Raw genomic sequence first — 25,532 nt, 5'->3', positions numbered from 1 at the left:
GATGACCTAGAGGGTTGCAGGATGAGGGATTGTGGGAGGGAGGCTCAAAAGGGAGGGGATATACGTACACATAGATCTGATACAGGCTTCTGAGGTGTCTCAGTGGTAAAGAATCTGCCTGTCAGTGCCTGATCCAGGAAATGTGGGTTCCAGTCTTGGTTCAAGAAGATCCCCTCGAAGAGGAAGTGGCAACCCATTCCGCTATTGTTGTCCGAAAATCTCCATGGACAGAGGAGTCTGGCCGGCTGCAGTCCATAGTCTCAAAAGAGTCGGATGCGACTGAGTACACATAAAAATAAATGGGAATTCAGTTGAAGGGCTTGGTTGTACAGGTGGTGGAGGAGCTGAGACAGCAGGATAGGATGGTGTAGCAGCCTAGAGATTAACAGCAAGGGTTAGAGAACAGTGTCGCTAATGGTAGGGCTGTGGGTGCTCAGGAGCCAGAGTTCCTCTGAGGGGATTGGAATCTCCTGGTAAGGAACTAGAGCCATGAAAGAAATAACAGCCACTGCTGGAAACACTTCCTAAAGTAGAGAAGGAGGGGGGAAATATCCTGGCTCCATGGTTTACTTGCCCATTCTTCACCACGGTTTCCCAAAGGGTGAACCCAGAGAAAAGCCAGCTGAAGTAGGAGCCTGAGAAATGATGTCTGCAGCGATCGTCTCCTGGGGTAAAGAGCTCAGATATGTGGAGATAGGCCTGTGATTGACACATCTAGTGTTTACACTTTAAAACAAAATAATACTTTGATATAATTTAAAAAATTTACAGGCATTTTAATACCAAAAAGTAATCTCAGGATAGGGGATAATCTTCTTAATGGAATGAATTTAGCTTTATAAAAACTAAACTGCCCTTTTATAGTTTCATTGTTGGCCAGGCAAATCTTTTCTTGGACCAGGGACTCACTTTTCATGAGTTTGGGAAATGCTACCTTAAACATTTAAGACTTGTTATTTGTTTACTCCGGGATCAGCTTTTTTTAAAAAATTTATTTATTTTAATTGGAGGCTAATTACAATATTGTAGTGGTTTTTGCCATACATTGACATGAATCAGCCATGGGTATACATGTATTCCCTATCCTAGACCCCCCCTTCCACCTCCCTCCCCATCCCCTCCCTCAGGGTCATCCCAGTGCACCAGCCCTGAGCACCCTGTCTCATGCATCAAACCTGGGCTGGTGATCTGTTTTACATATGATAATATACATGTTTCAGTGCTATTCTCTCAAATCATCCCACCCTCACCTTCTCTCACAGAGTCCAAAAGACTGTTCTGTACATCTGCATCTCTTTTGCTGTCTCGCACACAGGGTTATCATTACCATCTTTCTAAATTCCATATATATGCGTTAGTATACTGTATTGGAGTTTTTCTTTCTGGCTTACTTCACTCTGTATAATGGGCTCCAGTTTCATCCACCTCATTAGAACTGATTCAAATGTATTCTTTTTAATGGCTGAGTAATATTCCATTGTGTATACGTACCACAGCTTTCTTACCATTCGTCTGCCGATGGGCATCTAGGTGGCTTCCATGTCCTGGCTATTATAAACAGTGCTGCAATGAACATTGGGGTACACGTGTCTCTTTCAATTCTGGATTCCTCGGTGTGTATGCCCAGCAGTGGGATTGCTGGGTCATATGGAAGTTCTCTTTCTAGTTTTTTAAGGAATCTCCACACTGTTTTTCTAGAACACTTTAGGACACGTTCCGGGATCAGTTTTAACCCTCCCACTTCCTGGTTGAGGAGTTACCAAGCTGTCTTCGATTGTTAGTGCCACCTTGTGGCAGGTGTGGGAAGTTTGATTCCTCAGTTTCTCTGCCAGCTTTTCCTGGAACACCTCGTATGTTTTTCTTTTCATATTTCCCCCTTTCATTTGTTGCCTAAAACTTAGTTCTGCCTTTTTACATGTCCTTTTTGCCTCCAGTATTTAAGTCTCCCACTCCTTAATTTTCCAATGTTCTTTCTTTTCCCTTTCTTCCTTGTTGTTTTGGTTGTGATTAAACTATGGCTGCTAAGAGAAGGGTAGTTACAATGATAGGTCTCTAACAAGGAAAATTCAAGTTGTAGATTTTTTTAGTATAGTTAAAAATAGTCTCTTGAACCTTTTGAGCTTTTGAAAGAATCCTGAAGATCCCCTCAGAATGTCTACAGAAAGTCATGCATTTCCTCATCCTTTTGAATTAATTTTTTCCCAGACACTAGTATTTAACTGCTGTCATTTGAAACAGTATTGTTCTGTAGTATTTATAACAAATGGAAGCTATAACGCTAACCATAGTTTTCCCCCTTGAGGGGGACTGTGTTCTGAATTCCAATTGACTGATTGTCTTAGAATTCAATGATGTGTTTAATGGTCCAAAGTAAAATCTAATATTTATGAATGCAAATAGGTCTGGAATATATATTTTCTTATATTTGAAAGATCTGTGCTTTCATTCACTGATTTCTTTGTATTCACATTCCCAAAATTAAGAAAAAAGTTGTAAATAAGAGAGGAAGCGGTATAGTTTTCATTTCACTTGTAAGATTTTACAATAGGGAATGCTGCCAGTGAAAACGTGGACATAGAGGAGTTCTGCGTCAGGAGGTTTCCTGGGAGACCAGAGTCATTGTTTTGCGTGCAAGGTGCTGAGCTGGATGCTACAGAGCAGTGCTTCCAACCTCTTTGACCCCATACCACTCAGAAGAAAATACTCTGTACACTACACCAGGGTGGGAGATTTCTAACAGTATAGAAGCTACTAGAGGGTTGGTGGGTTAAGACCACTGGCCTGAAGCCTGGCCAGCCCTACCTGCTTGCCCCAAGAGCTGAGATAGCAGTATCTTACAATTTTCACCTTACATGTTGGGAAACTCTGCTATATGGAGAATATTCAAAGGGGTCATGAGTCTTAGTCTCCTGAGGAGCTCAGTGCTTGCCCCTTATAACACAAGCATGTAGTACTGGGTGGGTGCAATGCTAGAGAAACTTAGGAGAGGTTATTTCTGTTTGAGGTGGTAGGGCCCTAGCGAAGACTCCGTGAAGCATGGAAGGCGTCCTAGCTGGAGGGGTTGTTTTGTGCCAAGGTATGGCGGGACCAAAGGGCAGAGAGAGTTTGGGGGAATGCCTGGGATTTCTGATGTGGTTGGGGTGTGAGATTTGGGGATGTGAATAGGAAACAGTTAATTGAGAACTACTGTTCAGTAAACAGGCAGGGGCTGACTTCAGGAAGGCCTGTGTGTGTGATTGAATGGGCTTGTGACCTTGGGTACCATTGGTAGTAGTGATAAGATCTGACACCTCCCCTCCTCCCTTTAGGAAAATCCTCCTGTTCCTGTGTAGAATGAACTGGAGCCTGCAAGCAGATAAATCCTTGGGGAGGGAAAGACATTGATCCAGGCACAATAAGGAATAATAAAGGCTTGTACCTGGGGAATGGAGACTCAGAGGACTCCCTGAAGTGAGAACTGGCAGATTGTGTTTACTGACATGAAGATGGGTGACTATGATTCAGAGCCTGGTTGAAGAAAAGGCTTATGGGACCATTTTCAGAAATTGTCTGTATGCAGGATAAGGAACTTGATTTCAGATATGCATTTTAAGATCCTTGCAGAGTAATAGTTGTTGACATTTAGAAAATGCCTTCTAGGGGCCAGTCTCTGATTCAAGCCTTTACTTTAAAACAAAAGAAAACAAAAATACTTCATTTTATTCTCACAATAACAGTAAGAATCTATAGATGTTATCAGTTAGTGCCCAATTAGGAAAATCAGAATCACTTGATGTTTTAAGCACAGAAGGATTTAATGCAGGTAATTAGTTACATGTTAATTGGAAGGGCTGTGTTGTAGGGGTGGGTATTGGAGCAAAAGGAAGAGTGCGTGTGCGCACACGTGCACGTGCATGGTGTGTCAGTGAATGTTGAAGGAGCAAAAGGGGAGGGGATGGTACTCAGATGACAGCTGCTGCAGAAACTGCCTGCTTTGCAGATTTGCTGGAGATGCTCATTGGTTCTGTTGCTTTGGAGCCACCACAGAAGCCGCGGTTGTCTGTTGCCCTGGACTGCTGCTGCTAAGTCGCTTCAGTCGTGTCCGACTCTGTGCGACCCCACAGACGGCAGCCCACCAGGCTCCCCTGTCCCTGGGATTCTCCAAGCAAGAACGCTGGAGTGGGTTGCCATTTCCTTCTCCAGCACTGGACTAGGGTTACCACTAGAAACAGGAAACAAAAGAAGACCTTTTTCTTTCTCTCACCTTCAATCTTCTTTCACTGTTTCCATTGGCAATACCCGACGGGAATCTAGTTGGCAAGGGAGTTTAGAAGATGTAGCGTGTACAGAGCCCATTTCAGTTCATTTCTAGCCTCTTTTAATGAAGAGAGGAGGTGAGACCCAACAGAAAAACCAACCCAGTGGGTACTGTTTTCTCCTTACCATCTTTGGTGTGGAAACTGAGGCTCGGAGAGGGTAAGTCATTCTGCTAAGGTCACACAGCTACAACTTGGCAAAATTGAGATGTGACTGTAGGTAGGCTGGTTTCAGAATCTGTGTTCTTAGCTGCTGCCCTTTGATCTTCCCTTCACACATGGGCATTGTTTGGTTTTTCTCTTAACTGCTGAGCATTTCAAATGAGTAGGTGTTTCCATTGATTTTGCTTATCCTGCACTTATTTTCCTTTTGGTATCTTCACTAGCTTTAGTTTTTCGTTTCCCCTTCTGGAGCTTCTCCTCGTGATCACCACCGATTTCATAGCGAGTGCCATATGTTGTTTCAGTTTTTATTTCTCCTTAACCTGTTTCCGGCTTTCGATCCTGATACTCATTTGTGTGGATTTCCAACGTTGACCTCTGTGGTGCTAACTTGCCTTGTTTTACTCCTCTAAGGCTCCTTGTTTTTCTTTTCTTTTTTCTCTTCCCTTTCCTTAAACCAGCTCCATCTCTTGGCTTGAGTTTGATTTCAGTGTTTTCTAAGAAGCTACTTAATGTTAATTTCTTATTTAAACCAGAACCAGTAGAGGCTTCAGGTACCAAATTCTGTGGCTTTTTTCTTTTTTGTGTTGTGAACTCACAGAGGAGCCTGAGCATCATCCCCATTTGTCCTCCACTTTGTACACAGAGGAAAAGAGAATGGGGAGTGAGGGAGAGGGACTCATTTTGAGTACATACCCTGTGCCAGCACTGTGCTTTAATTGCACAGTGATTTAAATGCATTTGTTTCATTTCAGTTCACCTGTGTTAGATGGGTTATTGTTATCCTTACTTTACAAAAGAAGACTGACTCCTTGTGATGAACCAGTAATAGAACTGGAGTTGAAACCTTCATCTGGCTTGCTCTGATGTACTTTCCTCTGGACCACCTGGGACACACCCCGACTTTTATCTGCTAAGCGAAGGAATTGGGCAAGATAATTCATAAGGTCCATTTCAGTACTGTCATTCTTTTTTTTTTTTTTAATTTTATTTATTCACGTTTGGCTGTGCTGGGTCTCCATTGCTCCACTTGGTCTTTCTGTAGTTGTGGCAAGCAGGGACTACTCTTGGTTGCGGTGCGTGAGCTTCTCATTGTGGTGGCTTCTCTTCTTGCAGAGCACAGGCTCTAGGCGCACCGGCTTCAGTAGTTGCAGCATGCCGGCTCAGTAGTTGTGGCGCATGGGCTTAGTTGCTCCATGGTATGTGGATTCTTCCCAGACCCTGCATTGCAAGGTGGATTCTTAACCCCCGGACCACCAGGGAAGCCCCAGTACCCTCATTCTGATTCTGTCACAGACTACTTGTCCTTAGCAGTAGTTGCTTCTAATATGAAAAAGAAGTTGCCATCCTGCTCTAGGAAATGTCCTGTTTTATTAAAACCAAGAATGCTAATGTGATGCATAAAAGTTTTGAAGTAGGACAAAGGCACTTCAAGCAGTCACAATGATAGATCTTCGTGTAAGTTTCAAGAAAACCGCGTTACCTCCAAATGAGGCTACTGCCCAGAACATTAGAGGTTGTGGCTGTTATTGACAGGGGCTCAGGATAATAGCTTTGGAACAATTCTAGTCTAAACAAAGGGTAACCCTGTTATTCCATTTTACTTCCTGCTGAGAGCATTTGCTTCCAAATTATTAAGAATCCCCTTTTTTCCTTGGAGGGAATTTAGTGTGAGATTTGCAAGAGGATAGTGCAAATATATTTTAAGGATAAGATTTGTTGTAATGTGGTTTGACATCTTTAGAAAGCCAATGGAGAGCCCTAAAATGATTAACTGTCATGTGATTTGTCCACGTGGTGTCTTCAGACATGCAAAGAAGTGGTTTAAATGGCTACCAGCATCCTCTCTTGGTATACAGTGCCCACCATAGAATACTCGAGCAAGTGTTCCTCAGTGTGTGTACATCAGCAACGTAAATGCACTGCCAGGCTCGGTGGCACCCCTTAACTCTCTCTACTTATAACCATCTTGGAGCTTTTCCTCATTCGTACCTTATTTTTGAAAATTGAGAAATTGAAAGGGAGATGCCTCGTTTTTAACTTTTAGTTCTACTGGCTTTCCCTGCAGGAGAATCCTCAGCTCCTTGGTTTTCCTACTTCCTCTCTGGCCATGCCTTCATTTGGTTTAGGTAATTCTTTATTCCTCTGTTGTGCCTCAGTGGTAAAGAATCCACCTGCCAATGCAGGAGACACAGGTTTGATCTCTGGGTTGGAAAGATCCTCTTGAGAAGGAAATGGCAATCCATTCCAGTATTCTTGTCTGGAAAATTCCATGTATGGGGAACTGGTAGGCTACAGTCCACAGGGTGGCAAAGAGTCAGACAGAGATGAACATGCAGGTACTCCCTCTATCCAAGCTCTTAACTGTTGAAGCCCCAGGCTTTGAGTTTGGGCTCCTTTCTCCTTCAGGTCTTTTTGCTCAATAAGGTCAAGTTACCCCCGAAACTTCCTAATCTTTGTTTCCAGATCTGATTACTGACCTGATTGCTTACTTAAGTCATATGCCTACTTAGGTTTGGAAGGTATTTCAAGCTATTTTTTAGATCACACTACCCCCTCCCCAAAGTAAGATATTTACATCACAACCCAGTACACACAAACATTACTATAAAAGAAACTAAAGTTTTCAAAACAGTAGTTATCCTTAAAACATACCATGTTTGTGATGTTTTCAAAAGTATTCATTCTTTTAATTGAAAAATGTTGTCTGTGACCCACGACATTGGTCTCTGCCCTGTTCAGTTCAGTTCAGTTGCTCAGTTGTGTCTGACTCTTTGTGACCTCATGGACTGCAGCACACCAGGCCACCCTGTCCATCACCAGCTCCCAGAGTTTACTCCAACTCATGTCCAGGGAGTCAGTGATGCCATCCAACCATCTCATCCTCTGTCATCCCCTTCTCCTCCCGCCTTCAATCTTTCCCAGCATGTTAGTTGATTGCGAATCACTCTTTGAAAAACATTGTTCTTGAGCCACAGTAGATATTTGAGATATTTCATGTTATGGGGAGCCTACCACATATTTGGAGACCATAAATATTTAGAGTGCAATAAGTAATTATAAAATGAAAGAAGGCATGGACTGATTTCTTGTTTTTCTCTATATCAGGAAGCCACAATTTCTTGGGCTGTTTCTGCTTTTATCTAGGTCAGTGATAATCCAACCACCAGCTGGATGACCTTCTGAAGAAATTGCATTTTTGTCTTTTTTTCTGAGTGAGAGCTGGATAAATTGAATTAGTAATTACTTTAAAAAATCTTAAAATGAAACCAGTCAGAATTCCCAAGTCCAAAACAAATGTCTGGCCCGTTTTTCCCCCCCTCCAAATGAGATATTGGTAGTCCTAAACAAAATATGTATGTTCTGAGTGAGTCCCTAATTTTCAGAGAACTGAGGTAAGTCAGTCTGGTTTCAGTTTGCTGCTTTTTCCTGAGGTTCAAAATGCTTCTTTTTCCTGAGGTTCAAAATGAAAAGCTGTTGTTGTTTTTACTACCTGTCCAGTTAGTACCTCTCTTAAACCTGCTTGAGCAAAGTTGCTAAAATGAGGAAAAGTATTTTCTCCATTTTCAACTGTGTCCTCCAGTCCCCATACCCACAGGGACACTGTGCCGAGAGAAAGTGGTTGGTTGGAGCTCTCTGAGGCCGACTGAGTGGCAGAGTTTTGTTACGGACCACAGCACTGGTAGGAAAGGCTGTCCCACATAAGAGTCACCATGGAATCAAACCCAGCTTTTGGTTATTCAGGATTATTTATTAATTTATTAGAGTTGGTAAGTATGCTCTCAGTCACCTTCTGGCAAGTGGAAATTGTTGGATTAACAGAACTTCCATGTAATAAGATTTTATATGTTCTTAACCTTGCATGCACACTTCTGCTATAAGCTCACAGAAAGTTGACTAATCTGTTCTCAGTCTCATCTCTGATCCCAAAGTATTCTCATATTTTAGACCCAACACAGCATGTATTCTAATGAAGCTTCAGGAAATAGCTTTGATGCTATAGAAATTTACATTTGGCACTGTAACTTAAATCATTAGTTGACATGTGGAGAGTGCGGTAGACCCTAGAATGGACCTAAAAGTACTGTGCTAATAATATGAACACTAGAGGTTTAAGTCATTGCCGAGGGAAGCTAAGTTATGTTTAAAGGTTATTAAAAAGATACCCTCTTATTTATTAACATTTTGGCATTTAGAAATCAGTATTTTTAAATAGTCTGTATATAGCACATTTTCTCTTTGAGAAGTACAGTAGTACATTGTTTAACTTATGGACTATCCCACAGCCCCCTCCAGATTTGAAGAGAACCTAATCTCAGAATTGCAGTTGGTGGGGGTTTTTTGTGTTTCCTTTTAAAAAAATAACTAGAGTAACCTTTTTGCGGGATCAGAAAATTATGACCCATCAGCCAAATCTGGCCTGCCACCCAGTTTTGTATAGCCCACAATAAGAATGGTTCTTACATTATTTTAATAGATGCTATAGAAATTTACATTTCTATTATGGGAAAAAAATCAAAGGAGTTATGTTTTGTGATATGTGAAAATGATATGAAATTCAGATTTCAGAGTCCAGAAATAAAATTTCATTGGAATACATCCATGCTCATTAGTTTACATATTGTCTGTGGCTGCTTTTGTGGTACAAAGGCAGAGTTGAGTAGTTGGTAGAGAGTTTATGGTCTGCAAAGCCTACAGCAGAAAAAGCCCTTGACACAAAAAATTTGCTCACCCCTGGCCCGTATGTTTTGTAGCCCTTTTGAATATAACATATTTCATCAATTATATCAGTGAATTTGATTATTTTAAGAAGTTCCAATGTGGAATATCATGTTCATAAACATTGGTAATAAAAACAGTTTGGAAGTTAAAAGCATGACTTTGTCCCTATTTATATGCAGTTCATATACCAGCTTCTTGGATAGGGAATGAATGACTAGCTGGATGTTTGGAAATGGTAGAAATGCAGCAGTGCTTTATATAGTTGCTGCAGTAAGAGTGGAATAGTTTGAACTCTGTTTCAGATTTGACAACTTTTCTTTTGTTTTTGAGGCATCTCAAATAGCTTTTGTATGATCACCTTCATTTCACTCTCCCTCTTATCCTTTTATTTTAATCCAGTGGTGTCTTGTCACACAGTAAATAGTGTGATTATGTTCTAACACTTCAGTGGTTTTTGCTGCTTGTTTGTCTGATAGGCTCATCACTGAGTGTTGGAGTCACTTCTCTTTGCTGCCTTGCTGGAGAGCCGGAGCACATGTCTGGATAACATTGAGTTGGCAGCGTGTGGAGTAAAGTTGTTCTTACTGAATCACCACATTTGGCAGTACTTTAGGCGATTGTTTCTAAACTGAGGACGTTTGCGTGGTGATACTTTAGTTCCTTCTCTGTCCAGTGTTTCTAACCCTAAACCCTATCTTGTTTTAGCTGTCACTTCTTAACCTCTACACTAGCCCTTAGGTAGTGAGCCAGAGGAAAAAGGTTGTTTATGCTCTTATGGACTGTTTGAGCAATTTGGTGTCTTAGCCTGCAGCCACTTTCCCTAACTTCGCTTATCTAATTTGACAGAGTGGTAGTAGTGCCTCATTCTAGTATGCTCCAGCAAGACCACATTTATCTAAAGATCTGAAACGTATCCTCAACACTCTCGAAAAGCCACAAAGAAGCTGAATAAGCATAAAGAACTCTGAGAAGCTAAACCCAGATGTTACAGAGTCCCTTCACTGAAGTTTTCCTCTTAACTAGAGAGACCCTGGCTCCTCCTTCACAATCTGGATATTGTTACTTAGAAATCATTTTGGAAAGTCTGGGGAGTTAGCTTTAAGAATTTACAGCATATTTGAAAGAAGTGTAGAAGAGGCAGAAAGAGAGGGGATGCCCCATACAAATACACCAGCAGCCAGGAATGCCAGCTTGAGAAAGTTATGGCTTGAGAAAATAAAACCTTAAGAAAAAGAGATTCGGCAACTCAATAAGCAGTTTGAAGCCATCTGATGTGGGACCAAAGCCCTAATAAACACCTCACTCTTCCTTGGAGGAACACTGTGTTATTGCTTGCTGACGTTTTTGAGTCCTCATTGTGAGCTGGTTTACTAGGCATTAAATTTTCTCCCTGTAACAGTTCCATGATGCAAAAATTATTATATCACCTCTTACATTCCTTTTGTAGCTGAGAAAAGTGAAACAGATTTTCTCCAGTTCCTCCAAGATTCATTAGTAAGCACAGGAGCTAGGCTTTCAACTCAGAATCAGATTTCAGAGTCCATGTCTTTTCCTTCTATCTCTAAGCCCTACAAGAGAACACGGGGGCACTGTGGTGATTAAACTCGCTGGCTTCAGATCCCACGCCTATTACTATCTGATCTGTTAACTGAGTGGTTCCATTTCCACGTTTATAAAATAGATTTTAAAGTTGTTTATGTTTTACATCATAGGGTTGTTGTCAGGATTCAGTGAGACTGTATGAAAATTGCCCAGTGCATAGCTCATGGTTAACACAAGATAGCTACTATATTATATGTAAAGTATGATATTAATGATTCATAGTAGACACACCAGTAATTCTATATTTAAGAAGATAGGTGTGTAATAAATTCTAGAAACATTTTACTCAAAGTATTTGAAAAGTGTTAATGCTTAAGTGCTCATGCTCATTTGTGTCTGACTTTGCCATTCCACGGACTGTAGCCCACCAGGCTCTCCTGTCCATGAGATTTTCCAGGCAAGAATACTGAAGTGGTTTGCCATGTCCTCCTCCAGGGCGTCTTCTGGACCCAGGGATTGAACCAAAGTCTCCTGCTGTCTCCTGCATTGGCAAGTGGATTCTTTACCACTGAGCCACCTGGGAAGCCCCACTAATGCTTAACGGTCATCATTTAAAGTTAGGTGATTGGTGGTGGTGGGCTCCCCAGGTGGTGCCTGGTGGTCAGGAATCCACCTACCAACGCAGGAGACTAAAGAGACTCGATCCCTGGGCCTGAAGATCCCCTGGAGTAGGAAATGGCACCCACTTTAGTATCCTTGCCTGGACAATCCCATGGGCAGAGGAGCTTGGTGGATTACAGTCCGTGGAGTGGCAAAGAGTTGGACATCACTGAGTGACTAAGTATGCGCGCGCACACACACACACTCTCACACATGGGTGCACGCACACACACATGATTGGCATTGTTATTTTAGATACTGCCTTGTCTTGTTTGATGTGAGCAACAGAAAAGGGGAAACAAAACCCTTGAGAAGTATGCCTTTGATATTCCTTTATGGTGTTTGCCCCTGAACTTTCAAACTATTCCTAAAAAATAAAAGTCTGGGCTTTGGCTCAGTGAGCAGCTTACCTTTTTAATTATCAGTTTGCCTTTTGGGTAAAGAACTGTGGGTTTTCTATTATGTGTGTCAGTAGATGAAACAACTGTTAACTGTTGGCTGGCTACCAAGAAAGGACGTATGTCTTGGATGTCATCGTATAATTTCCCTTTGATCACATTGCCTGCACAAAATGTAAGTTGGTCAGCTCTCTAATGGAGACCTGGCATGGGGAAGAGAGGCCCTTTGCCCAAAGTGTAGTTTCTGCTTTGCCATTTAACAGCTGTGTTAATTTGGCAAATCTTTTACTCTTTCTGAGCCTTATTTTCATCTCTTTGATGATATAATTAACATCTGCTTTGCTTATTTAAAAGATTGGTTTGAATAGGTGAAGGAAGGACCTTGAGAGCTATAAAGAAAGGTCTAGTTATATTTTAGCCATCAGGTAATATTTTATATATCATGTTCTTTTGAAAACCATTAAGTACTACATACAAATGTTTGTTGGTGGTTTTAATGATGTAGTATTACTTCCTTTGGTTCTGGATATAGATTCCTGTATTGTTCTAAGACCTGAAGACCCAGTGGTTTTAATAACTAATGTGGCAGCCCTGGTGAGTTAAATCTCTTTTTCTCTATTATAAAGTTTACCTTATATAACAACCAAAAGGATCTTGGATCATAGGTAAGTGCAAGTCCAAGTTACTGTTGCAGAATGAAGCAATTTGATCATTGGGTTAAACTCAAGTACATTCTTTTAATGTGTGCTAATAACTGAGCATTTTGTGTTAACACCATTTTAAATAATCACTAAAAAAAAATTCTCAAGCTCTGTTGTAATAAATGTGTGCTTTAGTTGGCTAAAATTAAGTTTATCTGGCATCATTCATGCTTAGGTGATTTGGAGGTTTGGTGGAACTTTTTTGTTTTGGTCTTTCGGGCACCCAGTTCTTTCAGAAACATTTTAATATCTTATAAATATCTTACCTTTGGATTTGCACAGCCCTGTGTATGTTTTCTTACTTGAGTGGAGGTTTGTGATTTTCCTGACTTATGGGACATTAGTTTTTTCCCTTGTATACCTCCTCAAGCTCAGATCTATATGCTTATATAAGAACCAGCCACCTTGCTAAATAAGATGCAGTTCTTCTTTCAGAAACTGTTACTCTAGTAAGGGAAACATCATTAAGGTTTAAAATATTATTAAGTATGAATTTTATTTAATAAAGTTATTTTTTAGATTATGCAAGAGTCACATGGTATAAGTGTTTCTTTGTTTCCATCAAAGATTTTGCTAAGCATTTAGGATGGCTAAATTTTACCAAAAGACTAGAAAATGGAAGTTCTAGCATAAATGAATAAAACACTACAGCTTAAATTTAAAACTCAAATGGCTTTCCAATTGCCTTTAAAATGAAATAATAATGAAATAACTTCTAAGACCGTAAATAAGTTGACAGTTTCTTTTTTTGGGCGGGGGTGGGGGGTACTTTTAGCCAGTGGAACTTGGATCACATAGAAGAAATTACCTGAGATGTCCTTATTTTTGGACCGTTATTTTTCACTTTTGGAAAAAAATGTCAACACTCAAGTTTTTGTTCTTATGTTTTAAATTTGCAGATGCTTTGTGAACCACCCAGTCTTCAAAGCTTTATTAAGATATTAGAAATACTTAAACCACATTATGAAAACATTTGTAAGTTAGTGGGAAAAGGACTCACTCTGTACTATTACGGTAACCAGCCATAGTCACTTTTTTTTTTTCTTTTTGTAATTTTTCTTTACAGAAAACCTTTTCAGAAAGGGTTTTCAAAATCTGTACATTTTTATATCCAGTCCTTTTGGTTTGACATTGTATGAAAAGTATTTTTCATGTCCTAAACATTTTATTATTTATAATGTACAGTGGATTTATGATATTTTACATGGTTTTTCTTTTTTTGGACATGAAGGTTGTTTTCAGGTTTTCACTTTATGAGTAATTGTCTGATAAAGAACTTTGTGCATGTGCAGTGAGCACCCCCATCTTCTCTGTCGTATTTTAATTTTCCCCATTAATATAGAACTTCCAGAAGAGGAAACTGTGGACCAGAGGGCATGTGGATGTTTTCATGGCTTGTTTCACATATTGTCAAACTGCCTACCAGTTTCAGATACCCCTCTAGATATTACCATAGTTTTATATTTTTGCCAATTTATTGAGTTACCATAAGTTTGCCATAAACAGGTTACCTATTTTAATGTGAAAAACTTCGGTTACTCAAGAAATCAAATGTTTTCCCATATGTTTGCTTGTTTGTCACATTTTCTATGTTATGGATTTTATTCCTGTCCTCCTCTTCACCTGTTGGGGAAGAGCAGATAAAGGGGCACAGAGGTGGAAAGCATGCCCTGGAGACACGAGGGCCCAGTCCACACCTTAAATCTGCCCCAGGAATGCAGAATTTGGGCAGCTGCTGGCACCTAGCTGGGACTTTAACTGCTGTTTTGGGACATTTGGAAATTTTTTTTTTTTTTTTTAATTTTTAGAAATTCAAACTTTGTTTTTCCATTCTGATTTGCAAATTTAAAGGACTTTCCTCACCTTTTCAGAAATTTAATACTCAATCTTTTCTTTCTTCTAGTTTAAAAAGTTCTTTTATTTCCTTACTCTGCCTAGATTTTATTTTACATTTTTAGCTTTTAAGAAAATGATGACTTTTCCAAGTCTGTGCTTATTATGAAGACAAAACACGCATTGTTCAGGAATGAAATTTCTCATGACTGAGATTTTTAAATTACAGCATTTAATTGTAGTACAACTAAATGTCTTAACAGTTTAGTGGGATATTGATGTTGCTCAATAGTATGTTCATGGCTTTACTTAAATTGCTTTTATTTTAGAGAGAACTAGGTCAGAATGTATTAGGTATATTGTCTAGTGTTTAACATGGTGATATTTTTAGATTTTGGATAGTATAAACAACTTTGTTTAGAAATAGCTGGTGAGATCTTTATCTTTGATTTTTTTTTTTTTTTTTAAAGGTGAGTTTTATATAGGAATCTGCACCTCAGAATCATGGCTTTGTGTACAGTGTGTCCAGGGAGCAATTAGGAGGGCAATCTGTTAAATCTTTGCCTCAAGGCAAAACCATTAGGTGTGCTGTGTATGAGCCTCAGGGGTGTAAATAACCAAACCATTCATGTAATAGTCAGTTTCCTTTCATTTCAAGGCATCCGTAGAACCTTTAATCTATGGAAGAATCAGAGTAAGTTGACCTGTTGGATCCAGTTCTTAAAGAGATGGGAATTCCAGACCAACTTACCTGCCTCCTGAGAAACCTGTATGCAGGTCAAGAAGCAACAGTAAGAACCGGACATGAAACAATGAACTGGTTCAAAATTGGGAAGGCAGTACGTCAAGGCTGTATGTTGTCACCGTGCTTATTTAACTTATATGCAGAGTACATCATGCGAAATTCTGGGCTGGGTGAAGCTGAAGCTGGACTCAAGATCGCTGGGAGAAATATCCATAACCTCAGAAATGCAGATGACACCACCCTAAAGGTAGAAAGTGAAGAGGAACAACTGTAGAGCCTCTTGATGAAAGTGAAAGAGGAAAGTAAAAAAGCTGTCTTAAAACTCAACATTCAGAAAGCGAAAATCATGGCATCCAGTCCCATCACCTCATGGCAAATAGGTGGGGAAACAATGTAAACAGTGACAAACTTAATTTTCTTGGCCTCCAAAATCACTGCGGACAGTTACTGCAGCCATAAAATTAAAAGATGCTTGCTCCTTGGAAGAAAAGCTATGACAAATCTAGACAGCATATTAAAAAACAAAGACATTACTTTGCCAGCAAATGTCTGTACTTTGGCCACCTGATGTGAAGAGCTGACTCACTGGGAAAGACCCTAATGCTGGGGAAGACTGGGAGCAGGAGGAGAGGGGGTGACAGAGGATGAGATGGTTGAATGACATCACTGATTCAATGGATGAGTTTGAGCAAACTCCGAGAGAGAGCGTAGGACAGGGAAGCCTGGAGTGCTGCCGTCCGTGGGGTCCCAAAGAGTCTGACACCACTGAGCGATTGAACAACAACATTGAATCCACAGATTATTTGCCCTCTCCTGATTATTTTGAGAAAGTGTACTTCAGGGTTTATAAATTACCATTGAACATTAGGCATATTAACTTTGAATTCCATTTTCCATTTTGAAGTGAGCGTCCTAACATTCTGTTATGATTTAAATGTAAGCAGATCACTCTTCTGAAATCATTTATGCCTGCATGGGGGATTTTTTTTTAAAGAGATCTATTGTTAACTTTCTCATTGCTGATTTATTAGAGATTATCTTGAGGAGCAAATAAATTCCATTTATGGATGGTTGAGTTTTCTCACTACCATAAGACCATCCTCAGAAGGACTTCCCTGGTGGTCCAGTGGTTCGGACTCTAAACTTCCAATGCAGAGGGCACAGATTCAATCTCTGGTCAGGTACCTAAGATCCCACAAGCTGGCAGTGTAGCAAAAAAAAAAAAAGGCAGTTCTCAGAAATGAGCAGCTTTCCACTTTGTTTCCTGTATTATTTTGAGGTCATTATTGAAAGGAAGGAATTATTCGTTTTCCATACTGCTAGTGTGCACAGATACCATTTAAACGTGGAGAAATCTCTTTTGACACCTTAAAGAGAAATTTCTCCTTTGACACATAACTTTCTTATTCCATTCTTTTCCTCATATGCAGATTTCTTGAAAGAGTGGCCACACCCTATTTCTTCACTTCCCTCTTCAACCTCTGGCACTCTAGTCTCCATCCCATCACTCCACTGAGGCTTTCACTATTAAGGATACTAGTGTTAAATGCAGTGGGCTCTTCTCATTCTTCACCTTATTTGACAGCTCAACTCAACAAAGACCATTTTTTCTAGTAACACAGTCTTGACTTTCATAAATCCAAGCTCTCCTGGTTTTTTCTTACCTCTCTTGTAAGTTCAGTCTACTTTGTAGAGTCACTTTCCTCTACCTGTTTTTCTGGGCCCTTTTTCTACTCTTATTTGCTCTTAAAACTCCACATATCAGCTCTAAATTTTTACTTCATTAACTTCTGAGCTCTAGACTCCTGTTGTCTGTTAACTAGATGTCTTTACTTGCTTGTCACACTTGTAATTCTAACTTGCTCTTTTCCTTCTATATCTGCCCTTCCTCTATGTCTGCTGGGTCTGTAAGTGGCACCAGTATCCTGTTTAAGCCAGGAAATCATCAGTGTCTTACCGTATCTACCTCTTGGACATCTCTTAAGTGAATCCTTTATTCTTCTCTGCTGCTACCCTAAGTCTAACCATCATTGGTCTGGTTCGCTGCAGTTAACTTTTTCTCTGTGCTTTTGCCACATTACAATGAACCCAGTCTCTCTACTGTACATAGGTGATTTTGAAAAGCCAGTTATGATCTTGTTCTTTCCCTGTTTTAAGTCCCTTTAAGGCCAAAGCCGAAAATTTTTTCTCTTGTTGCTCATGATCTGGCCTTGCCTCCATCTTTAATCTCAAATCTTACTCCCCTTGCCCTTCAACAGAGAGAACATGTTTCTCTTTTGATACCTAAGATTTGTAGCATTAACATTACAGGATGTAGTAGACACGAATGTTTTTGTTTTAAAATCCCGTTTATAAAAATAATTGTTCTTCATTGTTACCTATTATTTATTAATATATAGGTAGACCAATTTATGCATATAGTATATGTTAAGGTGTTTGTAAATTATAAATATTAATGTAAAATATTATTTCTCTGTACTTTCTACTCCCATTCATCATTCCTTTTGCTGCCATCTGCATGATGATACAAGATACTGTACATGTGGTAACAATTCTATAGGAATGCTGGGGGTAGAATACACATGATTTTTCAATTTAGAGTGTCCTTTGAATGGGAAATTAGGAAACGGTCCATAAAATAAACTATTATGATAGGAGTGATGTGCTCAGAAAAAAAAGGTTGCTTAGATTCTGGTCTGGATCATCTGGAGAGGTCTTTTTCAGTTCTTTAGTTCTGTGTCTTTAGCTTTCATTTTAAGAAAGCGTATGGTGACTGTGAGATTATTTTTTACTTATATTTATGAATAAACTCAGTGAATATGCTATTTTAACAGTACTTATGGCATTCATACATTTTTCATACATCCCTTCTGGCTGTAGGAGGAAAGTTAATGCCAAATGCAACTATTAGCTCTCAGGAAGACCATCATCTTATGATTGGAGACATACTAATATGAAATATGAGTGCTCTAGCTAAGTCATGAATCATATTCATAGTCAGTGAACATAGTTACCATGTATTAGGGTTATTTCTTAAAGATAAATAAACTCCCTAAGTTTATCTGTAAATTGGAAATGATCCCAATAAAAATACTGACAGGATTTTTTTTTTTGGCTTGACAAACCAATGCTAAAATTAATATATAAACATGCATACAATAATAGAAACATTCTGGAAAAGAAAACTAATGAGACTTGCGAACAGCCCTACAAGATATTAAAAGATATCATTAAGCCACATTAATTAAAACGGTGATGAAGGCAAATGCATAGATCTACAGATCAATGAAATAAAATATGAAGCCTGGAAAGGGACCCCCAAAACACACAGGCCTTGATAAAATGGGCATTTCAAATCAGTGATGAAATTTATTCAGTAAATGGTGTTGGGATAACCTGGGAGCCATCTGGAAAGAAAAGTTGAATCTATAATTTATACCTCCACAAGACTGAATTATATGTGGATCAGACTTTAAAAAGCAAGTCACAAAAGAACTAAATAGGGAAGAAAAGTTTTATAATTTCGAATGAAGAAGGTTTTTCTAACTTTGACATAAAACTGTGAAGCAAAAAAGAAAAATATTTATAAATTAGACTTTAAAAAAAGTAAAAGTTTCTGCATATCAGAAACTAACACAAGCAAATTCAAAGACAAGTTGAGAAACATTTAGAACTCATCAAAGATTCTGGGAAAATTTCCTTCATGTGTAAGAAAATTTTATACATCAATAAGAAAAAGACCAACAATTCATTAAATCTAAATCCGAAGGTGCCGAGTTGCATATATAGTATTGTACATCAACTATACCTCAATAAAAAATTAAAATAAAGATACCCAGTTTGTAAGAGAGATACAAATTAAAATTGCACTTCTTGTTGTTCAGTTACTTAGTCATGTCTGACTCTTTGCAACCCCATGGACTGCAGCACAGTAGGCTTCCCTGTCCTTCACTGTCTCCTAGAATCTGCTCAAACTCATGTCCATTGAGTTGGTGATGCCCTCTAACCATCTCATCTGTCACCCTCTTCTCCTCCTGCCCTCAATCTTGCCCAGCATCAGGGTCTTATTCCAATGAGTATGAAAAGGTAAAATGGTGCACTAGGTGCCATTAAAAAAAAACTGTCACACTGATAAAAATTTAGCACATTATTAGCCTGCCCGTGGACATAAGTACCTATTCTTACATTGCTGGTGGAAATATAAGTTGAGACAGTCTTTACAGAGGATAGTTTATCAGCATACACTAGAATTAAAAATGCACAGACCTCTCTGCCCCAATAGTCCTCATCCAGGAATGTTTATTATGCTAAGTTGAAATACAGTAGTTTATTGAAGCATTGTTTATATAGTAGCATAACTCTGGAAACAATCTCAGCGTTCACTGCAGAAGACTAGTTGTATTATGGTCCATTCACATAACAGAATACAGTACAGCTTTAAAAAAGAATGAAGAAACTGTATCAATAGGGAATAATGTAGATACTGGTTAAAAATGGAAAAAAAAAGATGTGGAGTAATGTGTGTTATTTTGCCATTGGAGAATAAACATACAAGAATTTGTAAGTTGTTTGTATATGCATATAACATCTTTGGAAGGATTCACAAGAAAGTCACAAACTGCCTTGAGAGAGTCTGGGGCAAGCACATCCTTTCAAATTTTTTTCATTTTTGAGTCAATGAAAATTAAATCAAAATAGAATGGTAAATAAAGAACAGTTTGGAAGTTAACATTAAGTCTCTGTCTCAGTTTATTATTCAGAAATGCTTTTTATTCCTTACTGCAATTTCTTGGGCTAGACCTTGTGAGGGGAATTCCTTCTCTATCTTGGGAACGATCTTTTCGATTTGTGAAGTGTGTTTTATTGCTTCTCTTTTCTTTTAAATTTTTATTGTTTTAAACGACTGCACGAAAATAGACTGTCATCTTAAAATTGTAGGAATTTACTTGTGGTCGAGCAGTCCACTGCCTTTTACAGTTTCATTTTTCCAGAGGGTCCTTTGATTGGTTCTGAGTTGATAACTGTATGGAGACCAAGAATTTGATACCACAAGAAACTGAAACCCCCCCTTTTTTTTTTCCTAGTGCATACTGGAGAAATGACTGTTTCTAAATTTATGCCTTCTGCGAGGTGTTTTTCACAAGGAATAAATTATATTTGGATCTACCCTTTGTATTAATAGAATATCAACTGAAAACTGGAGCAAAGCAGGATGAACCTTCCTGTATGTGATATCTTCTGAAGAAAATAAATACTCTCCTCTAAAAATGTTTCTACTCTGGTAATATTCTGCACATGAAAGTATGCTTATGTGCAGCTTGACATTATTAACATGTCCAAGGCCTAGGGTAGGTGCTGTTGCTGCTGCTGTCAGTCTCTCGTTCGTGTCCAACTCTTTGTGCCCCAAGAGACTGTGGCCCGCCAGGCTCCTCTGTCCATGGGATTTCCCAGGCAAGAATACTGGAGTGGGTTGCCATTCCCTCTTCCAGGAAATCTTGGTAGGTGGATTCTTTACCACTAAGGCACTTGGGAAGTCCCTAGGGTAGGTAGGAGATCACTTATTGCTAATCGAAAGGAACTAAAAGTGTGAGTACATTTTGAAAAAGGATCATTAGCAATGCAAATGCAAAGCTACATCTGATAGACAGCAAACAAAATGTGTTTGTGTGATATTTACGATGAGAAAATGGCTTTGCTGACTTTGAGTAGCCTCAGACCTATTTTGTTCTGTTTATCACTTATCACACTTCTCACAATAGATTTTATATAGCTTTAAGTTATGTATTTAAATAATATTTGATATAGCTTTATTCTCAGAATTTGTACCGTCAGCAATAGTTAAGTACTCTTTTTAGTACTTTAGTAGTGCTCCAGAGAATGTTCTTAACATAGTGTCTGTAGAATATTTTTTTCCACTAGGAAATGGCAGCCCACTCCAGTATTTTTGCTTGGAAAATTTCATGGACAGAGGAACCTGGTGGGCTGCAGTCCATGGGGTCACAAAGAATTGGATACAACTGAGCATGGGGGTGCACACAGATGCACACACACACCCACATGTTTAAATTTAGGTTTTGAAAATACTAGTTCCATCATATACATTCACAATTCTTAGGACTACAGATCTTGACAAAACTGAGGGTATTGAGTGTATTGCACCAGGGACAACATCCTCTCTATAGACCGTGAGAGTCATTTCTAGGTATCAAGTCAGGAGGTGGAAAGAGCAGGAAATGTGAACCTGGTAGGGTTGTCTGGGACATGGTGGACATTTGAGAGATGTCTGTTTGTTGGAAAATGCTGACTGGAAGCTGGGGAGATTGTATTGCTGTGCACTGACCGTTGAGTTGTCTTTGGTGATGACTTTTGTTCTCTCTGGTTTTTGTCTCAGTGATTACCAACCCCTGGTTTAGAATTAGTATTGCTATCATAAACTCCTTAGTGTGTTTGTAAAAACTTACTGTTTCTAAATACATCCTGAACAGGATATATTTGTAGAATGGATCATTCTAGGACTTATTTTTTATTTTTAAAGAAGACCATTGACAATTCTTTTTTTTTTTTACATTGAAAATCATCTCCAATTTTTTCTTTTGCAAATGATGATACTAAATTTACTTTTAAAGTAAGGGTACGTCTGTCCTGGACAGAGACTCAAAAGTAACTAACAGTGTGATGCATGTCATGCCTAATTGCTGTTCAAAAGTGCTGTTCAAAAGTTGTCTGTAGTTTATTTTGTTCTAGTGTGTGTGACATGTGGCCTCTTGGCTGTGGAAAACCTAAGTACAGTATATTGCCTCTTTGATCATTGGACTGATATATTTTCCCCTGTTCAACTGGGACTCTATGTAGTTAACTTTCTGAATGCCATGAGAAAGGCTTTTTTTTCCCCCTTCTTTAGTAATTGAGGTATTCCCGTGGTGTGGAGTGAATAGATCCCTCCATCACAGTGTATTATGTAGTTTACTGTGTGGATAAATGTAATGCAATCTATTCAAAACAAATGTAAAATATACTAGGGCTTTTCCTGTAGAAGTGAAATGTAGGTATCTTGATATAACCAATGAAGTTGGTTGTAGTTAACTGTTATATTAGCAAAGGTCCACCTGCTAAACTTTTGGTTCTTTGTTGAGGGATGGAAAGTAAGTAATATAGATATGCTTGTGAGAACTGGAATGCAGGCCAAAAGCTGGTCTGTTCCAAATGAATGCTACCAAGACTTAAGCGGCATCGTGTTCATCTGACAGACAAGCGTGGCTGGTGGTGCTTAGGTCTTGCGTGCTTTCTTACCGCACATTCTCTTCCCCACTCATAGCTGTCAGTCATTTGGTGATAAAAATAACCAGAATACACATCTTTTATATTTTGGAGCAGAAGGAGATAATCCTTTTCATCTCAGCTTTTCTCTGATATTTTTGCAAAGAAATCATGACTACCCTGCTGCCCTTGGCTTTGGCATGCTTATCAACATTCCTAATCTCAAGAGGTATATTTTTGTTTATGATTAGGTACTTGGTCTTCAGTTACATAGCAGTCAGTGACAGAATTAACTGGACTCTAAAGGAGTCAACAGTTCTCTCTTTGACAGTTTTTTCCAGTTTCCCCAAAGTGCTACACTTTCAGCGGTGAAGTCATGATGCCTTCAATAGAGAAAGAAATTTGGTATTTGGGGTGAGTGGGGAAATGAAGGGAGCTAATTTGCACTTGAAATACAAGGTATCCAAACAGGAAATGTGAGTTAGACTTATTTTCAAATAGTATGTTTTACTTTCAAATAACATGCTCAGTATAATTTTCTTTAACTTTCAAGCACCTTTGCAGGTGAAGGTTCTCTAAATTCAAAGGAATAGATCCAGTTCTTAATCTAAAAGAAGTATAGTAAACAGTGTTTCCACAAATTCTGGACACATAGGGAAAATAGTGTGCTTTACTGATTGAGTGTATTGGAAAATGTAGCTTACATACCATTTAATTTATTGAGATACACACATCATTGTATATTTTCTCTTTAGGATTTCTTTTCCTTTCAGGTTTCAGGCATAGTATTAAAATAATTGTCCAGTAAACAGAGAGACTAGGCAACTGGCAGTCACCTCCCATCAGGGTCAAGATCTGGGCAGCTTGAAGCCGCACCTTAAATTCAGGATGGTGGGAGAATAGGGAGAGGCTGAAGATTAGAGTAGAGGGCAGTGTGTGACTGGCTTTCTTTTCACTCTGCCAGGTGGCTTTAGTCATAACTGAAAACTTGATCTTGTTTTGAGAGAATCAGGCCTGGAAGGGTTGATAACTCTGGCACATAACAATACTGTTTTACCATTTCTTATTTTGATCTGGTACCTAATGATGTGTAAGAACTTTTTCTCATTCATGCTAATGCTTTTGTGGTTGGTTTAAGTAATACATCATCATATTTAGAAAAGCAAAAAAAAAAAAAAAAAAGACCACTTCAGTGACAAACTTTTTTTTCTCATTTTAAGGATCAGTTTTTCAGTGGTAAAATGTTGTTTTCCTTGCTAAACCAGAGAATATCTGATCTTTATTGATAAAAAGTCTTCCACATTCTGATGATAGTTTTTTAGAACCAGTTTTGTAGTGAGAAGTATATGTAGCTTTGTGAGTCTAAGCAGGGAGGAAAGAAAATTCAGATAGTGAGAAAGAATACCACCACCCTCACAAAACCTTACGAACAGTTGCTTTCATATAGTATAGTTGAATCTGAATTCCAAAGATTATAGGATTTAGAAAATGTTAAGATTAGTAGGTGACCAGTGTGGCAGTGGTGGATATGAAACTCAAGTATTGGTGGAATGACTTTGAATTTAGATGGGATGTTGGAAACTTTGCGTTCCAAGAGCTGCTTAAAAATTCCATCCATTGAGCCACATGCAGATAGCTTTATTTTCATAGTTTTAACACTTTAGCCTTGGACAAACCTTGTGGGGAACATCCTGCAGTCTTGGGGTTTGACTCGGTGGTTTTTGTGGCCCACTGCATCTCTAAGATGAGTGCGGTCTCTCACCCCAAATGGTAGACGCCATGGACATTGCACACACACTTGCTGGTTAGTGGTGGTTGGCATGTTCTCTTCAAGAAGGCAGTTACATATTTAGAGAAAAATTTTCATCAAATATGGTAAAAATAGAAAAATTTTAGTATTTAAAGGAGTTTGCCCAAGCTGGGATGTCAGGAAAATGCTTAGTTCTCTTTTGAGTTTTAAACCACCTTCATAGGTAACAACAAATGTGATGATGGGAAAAATAATAAAAGGCATTATGATTTGATAGAACCCTTGTTTTGTAGCTAGGCAGATCTGGGTTTGGATTTTGATTCTGACCCTTACACCTTTATGACCTGGGCAAGTTACTTTACTTGTCTGGTCCTCATTTGCATTAATCGAGATAATGTATATCTAGTATTCAGGCCAGTGCATAGGTGCTTTATCAGGGTTAGTGCTCTTTTCCGGCTTCATTGTGTCATGATGAATGCACATATTCTGTATGGCACATACTGTCTCACATAACCAGGCCCAGTAGTACTTTGCTCCGCCATTGACGGTCCACCTAGATCTCAGTTCTTCCAGGAGCCTGCTCTTGGTCCCTGTACCCCAGGGGCAGAGGGCGGTATATAACCCTGCTAGTAATGGTGATCATGCCCTCTTCACTGGGATTTTATGGAGCAGCCAGCCTGGCTTTCTGTCTTTCGGATAGCACAGCAGAGTGGTGGGCACAAGTCAGGCCTAGGAGATTATGGAACAGTGACACTGTGACCCAGCAGTTGAACATTGCTAAGGTTGGGGAATATTTCAGGCCTAGTTTGCATTTGGCTTTCACGTACATACTAATTGCGAACACGTTCTTGTGCTTTGGAGTTGTGAAAGCTCTCCTGCCTACATTCTAGATTGGTATATATCTGCCTTGAGTTTGCCGTTTGTTTTCAAGTACTACATCAGGGAAACACAGACCTCTGAGAGACCTTTGGTTTATTCCCAGTAGTGGACATTTCTCTTCCTGCTTCTGAGTGATTTTGCCTTTGTCTTTGTGCCTTGGTAGGTTTTTTTTTCCCTCCCTCTGTTTAAACAAGGATTAATACTTTCTTTAGTTGAGCTGGGCTGTTTTACATGGATTGGTGATTATAAAGCTTTTCTGAGCAGGTGTAGTGCAGTGAATAGTCTTTTTAATTTCGTTTTTTTGGATTTACATTTTTTATAACCTCTTCTGCAACAAATGGTGAAACATCATGTCCACACTCTTCCAGTCAGTAGTTAATAGTTTTTCCATACTTCCCAGCTGCTTATTGTGGGCACAGCTGACAAAACCAGGAGAGCCTTTCTAGTAAGGTGAACTGAGCCAGCGTTTCAGTAAGACAAAGAACTTTGCTATAGAATGAGGGCTTTGACAAAGTGAACAAATGTAAAGGCAGCTGAAAACTTGAGTGCTGCTAATCAGGAATATATTTCATGATCCTGAAGTTTCCA

The 25,532-nt window shown here is 39.1% G+C and overlaps 1 protein-coding gene and 1 long non-coding RNA gene across 2 annotated transcripts in view; both read left to right on the top strand.

Annotated features, from left to right (window-relative positions):
* The window catches only part of ZSWIM6 (zinc finger SWIM-type containing 6), a 211,228-nt gene that overhangs the window by 24,478 nt on the left and 161,218 nt on the right, over nucleotides 1–25,532 (top strand). The gene's annotated exons all lie outside the window — the stretch shown is intronic.
* On the top strand, nucleotides 15,395–23,845 carry LOC122454414. The gene is made up of 2 exons (XR_006273381.1): nucleotides 15,395–15,438; nucleotides 20,143–23,845. It is a non-coding gene; the product is annotated as an uncharacterized LOC122454414 (long non-coding RNA).

The sequence above is a fragment of the Cervus canadensis genome, chromosome 16 (assembly GCF_019320065.1).
Source record: "Cervus canadensis isolate Bull #8, Minnesota chromosome 16, ASM1932006v1, whole genome shotgun sequence".
In the NCBI taxonomy this organism is placed as follows: Eukaryota; Metazoa; Chordata; class Mammalia; order Artiodactyla; family Cervidae; genus Cervus; species Cervus canadensis.
Note: the sequence above shows the minus strand (reverse complement) of the source record. Positions and strands in the feature narration are given on the sequence as shown.